Source organism: Crinia signifera, chromosome 7 (genome assembly GCF_055691185.1).
Source record: "Crinia signifera chromosome 7, ASM5569118v1, whole genome shotgun sequence".
NCBI lineage: Eukaryota > Metazoa > Chordata > Amphibia > Anura > Myobatrachidae > Crinia > Crinia signifera.
The window spans coordinates 125,172,807-125,180,637 of NC_139223.1; positions in this window are offsets into that span (position 1 = coordinate 125,172,807).

The window sequence follows — 7,831 nt, forward strand, 5'->3', positions numbered from 1 at the left end:
GTATACTGAGTCAGCGCAGCGACCCACCCCATCCATCAGGGCCGGGAGCATGGAAGCATCTATAGGACGCCGGGCGTCCGGGGGGACTGGGGAAACACGGGACCAGCCCATCATTGCTCTGGTAACTAAGAAACTTTTTGTGTAGTCAGGGTAGCCCTTAAGCCTACAGAAAAAGGATATCCCTGCTAAATAGCGGGACGCCACTGCCCTGGACCTGCCAGAGCTGTACAAATGCCACAAGAAGGACGACAAGCGCTTGTACCCCTGCCTACCTGCACGCATGGCCCCTCCAGAGAACTCCTCCCACTCCGTCCAGGCCTGCTGATATGTCCTAAGGGTAGCAGGCGCTAGGGAGGACTCGGCTAACCCCTCCATTCCGACCCGATCACCTGCCAAACAGAAGAGGGGCAGGGAACCCCACAGAGTCAGCATCGGGGGCTAGTTCCCGAAAGCATTGCCACTGGAAGCGAGAAAGGGCATCAGCCACCTCGTTCTCGACCCCGGGCACGTGTCGTGCCCTGAACAATATGTTGAAGCGCAAACATTGAAGAACAGATGGCTCAACACGCGCAACACAACAAGCGACTTGGCCCTCTGGTTGTTAATGGCGTGAACCGCCCCTAAATTATCACACCAGAAAAGCAGACTCCTGTTTGCCAGGCGAGGCCCCCAGATTTCCATGGAAACCATAATGGGGAACAACTCCAACAGCAGCAAGTCACGCATCAGGCCCGACTCAAACCAACCAGGGGGCCAAGGAGCAACACACCAACTACCAGCTAAAAAACAACCGAAACCAGTGGAACCTGCATGCCGAACAACTGCAACTGAAGATTGTCCACTACCGGAGCCAACCAGATCCGCACACCATTGAAATGCTAGAGGAATGCAGCCCAGACCTCCAGGTCTCGCCTGATCTCGCTCGACAGGCGGACTAGGTGATGCGCTCTGGCCACCCCAGCAGTGGCACGTTCCAACTTCCTACAAAAAAACCTGCCCATAGGGATAACTTTGCAGGTGAAATTCAGCTGCCCCAGCAAAGACTGAGCTTGACGTAATGGGACTTTTCTGGCTTGGCGACACACTTCTATGGCCTCCCCGAGTTTCGTGACCTTATCCAGTGGCAGCGAGCAAAGCCCCTGCACTGAGTCAATCTGGATCCCCAGAAAGGAAAGGTACGTGACAGGGCCCTCCATTTTCTCTTCCGCAAACGGAACCCCGAATTGATGGAAAAGAGAACGGATATTTTCTAGGATGGCCGCACAACGGGTGGACCCAGCCGGCCCCACACACAGAAAGTCGTCGAGGTAATGAGCGATCCCGCTCTCCCCTGACGACTGCTCCACACACCAATGCAAAAAGATACTGAACCTTTCAAAAAAGGCACAGGATACTGAACACCCCATCGGCAAGCATTTGTCGATGAAATACTCCTCTCCTATGCAACAGCCCATTAACCTGAAAGCATTGGGGTGCAATGGGAACCGCCGGAACGCGGACTCAACATCGATCTTAGCCATAAGGGCCCCTGCGCCGTACGACCTAACCATAGCCAGGGTGTCGTCAAATGACTGATAAGCCACTGAACAGCACGCTTCTGGGATGGCGTCATTGACAGAGAAACCCGCAGGGTAAGACAGATGTTGAATTAGGCCTTCTTGGGCACGACTCCTACGGGGGAGATAACCAAGCCATCAACTGGGGGCTCATCGAAAGGGCCAGCCATACGCCCCAACTGTAACTCTTTGTCCACTTTTATCCCTTAACCCTTCAGGGAGTGAACGAGCAGGCTGCAGGTTTCTGAAGGAGCCCCCTCTAACTAACTACGCCCTGAACTGGCAACTGGAACCCCTGACTAAAACCCTGAAACAAAAACTCTGCAGTTGCCCTATCTGGGTATCGGCTAAGCCAGCCGGCCATCGCCTCGACCCTAACCGGGGTATGAGCCCTATCGAGGGTTCCCGGAGGGACCCGCCTTGGAGGAGGAACCTGCACCCGCCCCTCTACCGGGGCGCCCCCCCCCCCCCCCCCGAAAGCAATTGGAGGCTGGGTGGTTCCCGGAACAATTGATGCAGACATGTTTAAACCTGCATTTCTGTCCCAGCTGGCAAGAGGAGTTGTTATAGGCATAACACTTCCCCTTAGCCTGTCCTGTTCCCTCAGGCCTGGCCCCAGGGGCAGGACGTTGCGCCTGTGGGGTGCCTGGTGAAACCCTGGGAGCAGTGGAGGGGGCCGCAGCTGCCACTGTAGCTACACCCTCGATTGCACTCAGATGGACCCTGACCACTTCCATCCACACCTCCACATCCTTACACCCCAGGTCCAATATGTGCAAGCAATCCTGCTTGCGTCGGAACTGCTCATCGTAAGTACGCCAAGCAGTGCCCCCATACTTGAGGTGCATGTCATGGACCATATGGATGCACCTTATGACATTCATATGCTCCTCTGGCCTGTCCTCCAGGTAGCAGGCCGCGAAGACGCAGAAATCTGACAGCCAATTATCGTAGGAGCGGTACGCCTCCGCCCCTATCCCCCCTTTACCCTTAGCCTCTTTAAACGCCTTTTTGGACTCCTCCGTAAGGCTAAACACATCCACAAAATCTCCTTTCTGAATTTTTACCCTACAGCTCTCTCTAAGGCCCCTCAACACTGCCGTGTAGTCACAGTGCACCACCCCGGGAAGGTTACGCCTCTTGCATTCCCTACGTGATAAGGCCGCCTTCTTCCCCCGTTTTGTCCCCTGCGCCAAGCGCCCTGCGGCCTTCTTAGCATACTTGGCGGCCCGCTTGCGGGCCTTTGCCGCGCTGCCGTGGTCAGACCCACCGGCAGAAGAAGAGGAAGAAGAGGTGGATCGGGTACCCTGGGAACTGCCTGAAGACCCCCCAGAAGCAGACCCTCCTCATCGACAACATCGTCGACATCGGGGAAGTCCTCCTCCATGGCCGTATCATGCTCATCCGGGATGGGGGCTGAGTGGCCTGAGGGACCCCGCCTACTGGCCCACCGTGGGGTGGAATCAACGGTATTGGGGTTATGGGCAGACCTCCCCCCCAGCACCGCTACTGCGTCCCCCATATCCTGGATGGCCCGCATGAACTGGGAGCAGCCCCGGGTGACACCCCTACTGGCCGAAGCAGGTGACCTCCCACTAGCACCGTCACCCCTCGCGTCCCGTGGCATTGCCTGCACCAAAGGAGCCAGAGCCCCAGCAACCGAGGACCAAGCAGCAGAGAGGGCCTCAGGGTCAAAGGCCATGTCGGCAGATCCCACCGCAGGGCCCCGACCAGTCCTCCGACCGTGTCGACCCCCGCGGGCGGAGCTACTGCCCCGAGCATGTCCAGAATGCCCAGGACCCCCCTCCGCAGCGTCACCCCCGGCAAGCCGGGACCTATTGCCCAGCAAGGTGGGCATATATGGCCTCGGGGACCCCGGTGGGGAATCCCTCGCTATTCCCAGATACCGCCGTGCCCCCACGCCTCCCCGTGCCCTAGCTGGCGTGCGCGCAAGCAATGCCCTCCGAGCCCCAGCAGCAGGCTGGGTGCTCTGAATGAGGCCCATATCAGGCCCTACCCTCTGGGACCCCGCAGATTCACCCCTCCCAGGACCCCCCCGCCGACTCCTAGCAGGGGCCGGGGCCGGGGGAGCTGAGGCAGCATTAGGCCCACACCCACTCGCGGACGCGCGACGCGGCTCCACGCCGCCCACCAGCCGACCCGGAGGAGGCTACAGCCGCACCCGCAGCCCGGGGGCTGGGGCTAGCAGACACAGCCCTCCTCACACGCCGACCTGCGGGAGGCGCGGGCGACCGCGCGGTAAGCGCGGCGGCGGGCAGCTGGGCATCCTCAGCAAAACGGGCAGGCAGCCTGGCAGAACGCCGTGGGCGTGGGGACCGTGAAGACATGCTAGCAGAGGGAAAGGTGCTTAAATTAGGACAAGTGGGAGCTCAAGGGAGAAACGTCCACTCACCAAAATCTCAGCAGGAAAGAGAGGAAGACTCCTCCCTTTCCTGACCCCATACTCAGCTAGCTCTGCCATTCCCAAGCACCTTATTGGATCCCCGAGTCACATGCTCCCTAATGGTCACACACACAGCTGGGATGTTTAACCCATTCCATGCCTAGTGCTGGCATTACATTAATCTTCTATGGGCAATATCTCCACTTTTAAAGCCAACACTTTAGAAAATATACCACCTGCAATTGGACAGCTAATTATTAAACAATTACTTCATTCATTCATTAATATACAAGATGTTTCATGTTTGCTTCATAGTGATTTGATAAAAAAAAAAAAAAAATTATGAAAACTATGTTTCACATAAAATTATGGTAAATAGGTTCCTTGATACATAATTGATGACAATCGCTTTGGTGCATCAGACACAGGGCCTAATTCAAACTTCATCGCATGGCTGTGGATTCACGTGCTGCACAACGGCATTAAGAGACAAAAAAGTCAGTGTTTTTTTTATTTGCAGCCTGCCCGCAGCTTTATTGACAGGAACCTGCCATTTGCAAGTGGTAACTGGCCGTTTTTGGCAGTGTCAGGGAAAACGCAGGTGTGTCCAGACGTTTGAAGGGAAGTCATGTGACATCAGCTCCAGCCCTGATCAGTCTGTTTGTATTGCAGCACCTGAGAAATTCCTGGGCAATGCACAGATTGCACACATTGGAGAAATCATTAGTTGGGGAGTGGCTTGTGAATGAATTTGCAGGTATTCGCACAGCTGTAAAGATTTCATAAACCGTGCACATAAATTTGCAGGCTTGCACGGGGTGAGATTTCACTCTGGCTGGGTGGTGTAAACCTGATTGCAGGACTTTGTAAATTAACAGCTGTGCAATTTGGTCTGAATCAGGCCCACAGGCTGTAGTTTCCACTTATACCACCGGGAGGTTATTTGCTAATAAGGAGTTTCCTATTGATTCAGTTAAACTTACAATCCTAATATGAAATAGACATTTGATTATTTGGAGGGTTCTGTATTGTGTAACTTCCTTATATAATCATAAAGGATTCTGCTTTCTGATTTCTCAGTGGCGCTTTAATTGTATTATAATTTTATTTTATCAATAAGATGCGGAGGGCATATCGGAGACCACGACGGTTACTATTCCACAAAATGGGTCATGATGTTCCCATTTTTTGGTGTGTCTTGACAAAAGTTTGCATCTGCTGACACAGATGTCCTGGCTCTGACAGAGTGAAAACATTGCAGATCATGTATAACTTGGGAGTCACTCCGATGGCCAATGTTTTTGTAGAATGATCCGATGTTGAATCTTCATGCGCAGCCCACTTTATTAGGGGGTGCACCCTATTTTGTTCTCTCTCTATGTCCACGGGGATGGTAAAGTATAAACAAGTTGGTTTGTTACAAAAAAAATAATGAAAAACTTATGTCGACCGTTTTCAACCTTTCCCTAGTTGACCGTTTGACCATGTCAACATTTTGACTGTACACCTTTTAAGCATGTCGACCTTATGACTGTTGGCCAATAGTTGTCAACCTTTTGACTGTCGACCTAATGAATAATCGACACTGTAGATCTAATGACTGCATACCAACGGTGCCTACACCAGAGTGTGAGTGGGATCGCACACCTGCTCACTGAGAGAGAGGACAGGCTGCCGCTGCCTCTATCCCAAGCACAGCACACAGCACTGAGTAGTATGTACTGGGCTGGTGAGAGAAAGACTGTGCTACAATGGCAGCCTGTCCTCTCTCTCCCACTGCCCAGCTCTGTGCAACAGGGGAGGGGGTAGCAGGTAAAGAGCATAGGCGAATCTAGAATTATGGTAATGGGTGGTCCCAGATCTAGACACAATAGTAGGGGGACCTTTGCGCGGCGTAGCCGCGTGGCAAAAAGGGGGCGTGGTCTCATGCGAAGGAGGCATGGCATCACAATAAGGGGTGTGGTATTACACTTTAGACCATACACAGTAATGCCCATTACACATTTTAGCAAACTCCGTAATACCCATTACACATTCTGCCACACATCATGATGCCCATTACATACTATGTAACAAACCATAATGCCCATTACATATTTGCCACATAAGTGCTGCTTACCTACGTGCTCATTGCTAGGGGGTTCTTGCTTTATGGCACCATAGTACCCATTACACATGATGCCGCACACCATAGTACCCATTACACATGATGCCGCACACCATAGTACCCATTTCACATGATGCTGCACACATAATGTCCCTTACACATGATGCTGCACACCGTAATGCCCCTTACACATTAAGCCACACATTATGCGTAATGCCCCCACATACCGCCACTTGTAGCGTCCCTTAAGCAATGCCCCCAAAAGTGCCACTTACTGTAAATTTTTATATGAGCCTTTGCTGCTGCTGCAGGGAGAGATGGAGAGCGGTGCAGCTGCTTCTATGGGGAGAGGAGCAGAGCGCAGCACAGAGCACGCTCCCACTCCCCTCCTGGTGTCCCCTCTAGCTGAGTGGATATTTGAAATATTGTGCGCGCTGTTGTTGTGCGTGACGTCGGGGGATCATGCCGTGCGCCGGCACTACATGATTAAATGGGGGGGGGGGGGTGGGCTGAGGTGAAAGCGGGGAGAAGAATTGGATAGGAAGCTGCAGGGGTGACAGTCATTGACAGCTGGGCAGAGAGCAGGGGGCTGCCCGGCTGTATTCAGAGCACTGCATGTCACGGCTGTTAGAAATAATACCCCTTTCACAATAGAAAATGCAGGGATTTACCAGGGAATATGGTCCCAGGATCATGCAGGGACATTCCCAGGCTGACCCCTTATACACCAGCCTAGTCCCTGCATTTTCTGGTGTGAGAGGGAGATAAAACCACTCCCCTCTCCCTACCCCCCTTTAACCAACCAGCTATATCTTCGGAACCAACTGACCCATTTACATGAGTATCATATTGAAGAACTTTTGAGTTGGCTTTGAATGATTTTGGTCCCATGAAACTGGGATGTTTGGTTCCAGAGAAATCTGCCCTCAAAGAACATAAACATGTCATGAAATTACATTTAAGAAATGAAAAAACGGTTTACCCTCAATATCCCTGGAACCAATTAACCCACATGGATCCAGCCTGGTATCAGATTGAAGGCCCAGCGATTCGGGTTCAACTGAGATCAACCTTGAGCTTCAGTAATGGGGGGGGAGGGGGAAGGGGGAGGGGGAACTGGCAGCCGTTGAACTGGGTGGGGGTCGGAATTAGCGGGTCCCATGTTATCCTATAAGGAAAACGTTCCAGGTTGTCCTGGCAGTATCTCCGGTTCCCAGGGGGCTAGAGACACGGAGCTGGGCTCGTTGGAAAGCCCCAACCCTCAGCTACAAAATGGGCTAATGGGTGGTCCTGTGCACCCCGGACCACCCCCTAGATTCGCCTATGGTAAAGATTATCTCCCCTCTAGGCGCTACTGGGTGCCATTTCCTTAGTGATATCGTAGGGCAAGAATTGAAAAAAAAAATGGGTGCAGGGTGCGTGGCGTGGGACCCCCTGCATACGCTGACTGCACCCATAATAAACACATCAGTGGTTCCTCCGGCTTCTCACTGCTGGGTGCAGGCAGGGGGAGCTGCTGTTGTGCTGGGGCTATATGACAGGCCATCCTTCCAATGTACAGTGCAGGCAGTGGGACAGTCTTGCAATGCTCCTCTGGTAATTGGACAGCCAGGATATCTTTATGTGTCCCCCTGAGACCAGTGCCACATTAAGGTCTAAATGGGCCTGGAGTTGAAAAATGATCTAGGGCCTATTATGCCCAATAATAGGGGTTGTGGCCAGCCCCTAATAATGTGGGAGGCGTGATCAGTTTTCTGGTTGGGT